Source organism: Triticum dicoccoides, chromosome 4A, assembly GCF_002162155.2.
Source record: "Triticum dicoccoides isolate Atlit2015 ecotype Zavitan chromosome 4A, WEW_v2.0, whole genome shotgun sequence".
NCBI classification, from domain to species: Eukaryota; Viridiplantae; Streptophyta; class Magnoliopsida; order Poales; family Poaceae; genus Triticum; species Triticum dicoccoides.
This window is the reverse complement of record NC_041386.1, coordinates 478579254-478580846: the sequence shown is the minus strand read 5'-3', so window position 1 is coordinate 478580846 and position 1593 is coordinate 478579254.

Genomic DNA, 1593 nt, shown 5'->3' with positions numbered 1-1593 from the left:
TTTAGATATTTGAGTGTTGTACATGGTCCGGAAACAGAAGAGTCCAGCCGTCACCAAGTTTCTACTCCTGCAACGTATCGACACATTACTGGCTTACTACTTGGAGCAGGCCCCAAGAGCTTTGTGTTACAAAAGCCTCGGGAAAATGTAACTTTTGCGAGGCAATGGAAAAACATCTAAAGGACGCGAACACACTACTTCGTCTTGTGTTAACCAGTCAAAATATGCTTCAATAATTACGCCCTTCAACTAGTGTTAAAGACACTTCTATATTATGGAATGAAAGAAAGAATAAGGGCAGACCAAAGAAAGTGGCTCACCTTTCAGCAAAATTGACGCATTTTTAAGACCTCAAGTGTTCGGTGGAACGTACATCAGAACTTATAACACTCTTTGTTGAGGGCATCTTTAGTGGTAACCCGCAAAAAATCTCCCGCATTCATCCGCAGACTGGGAAGGACCAGTCCGCGGACACGGATGCGCAGGGCAGTCATCCAACGCTAGCCACATACATTTTCACAACAACTCAAGAACCTGACGAAATTCGTGCAAACACGACCGGCTTTCACGCAAACATGGTGGATTTCATATAAAAAGCTGGATCTTTATATAAATATGCCGGATTTCAGTACATTTTACATCAACAGTGCTAGTCCAGTGTAACACTCCGGATGTAACTTTCCCAATTTGTACTCCAACTCTTGCCGTTTCCGGCGTTAAGTTAATTTATTTCCTCGGGTTCGGGTCTTTGTCTCCGTGTGTTGTTGTTATTGTCATGCATCTCATATCATGGCATCATGTGCATTGCATTTGCATACGTGTTCATCTCTTGCATTCGAGCATTTTCACCGTTGTCCGTTTTGCATTCCGGCGCTTCGTTCTCCTCCGGTGGTCTTTTCTAGCTTTCTTTCGTGTGTGGGGATTAAACATTTCTGGATTGGACTGAGACTTGACAAGCGGCCTTGGTTTACTACCGGTAGACCGTCTGTCAAGTTTCGTATCATTTGGACTTCGTTTGATACTCCAACGGTTAACCGATGGACCGAAAAGGCCTCGTGTGTGTTGCAGCCCAACACCCCTCCAATTTGGCCCAAAACCCACCTAACTCTGTTCCATCATCTAGAGCGTTCGATCACGATCGCGTGGCCGAAAACCGCACCTCATTTGGACTCTCCTAGCTCCTCCTATGCCTATTTATATCCCCTCCCCGAAAAATCCGGATCCCCTCGTCCAAAAACCCTAGATCCGCTCCTCCTCGCGCCGCCGGACAATGTCCACGCCGGACCGGACGTGTCCGACCTGCGCGCCGCCCGCCCGCAGCCACTCCGGGCATGCCACGTGGTGCCGCCGTTCGCCTCCGCCGCCAGGCCCGGGAGCCCGTGGCCGGCCCCCGAGGCCCGCATCGCCAGCCCCACCGCCCGGGTTGCGCCGCCGCCCGCGCCTCCGTCTCCCCCGGCCGCGACAGCCCGGCGCCGCCTAGCCTCCTTCTCCGGTCGGCGCCGCTACCGCCCGGCCGTCGCCGCCCAGCCGTCCGCCGCCGCCGTCCCGACCCCGCCGCCTCGCCGCCCCGAGCCGCCGGAGCTCGCCGGCGTC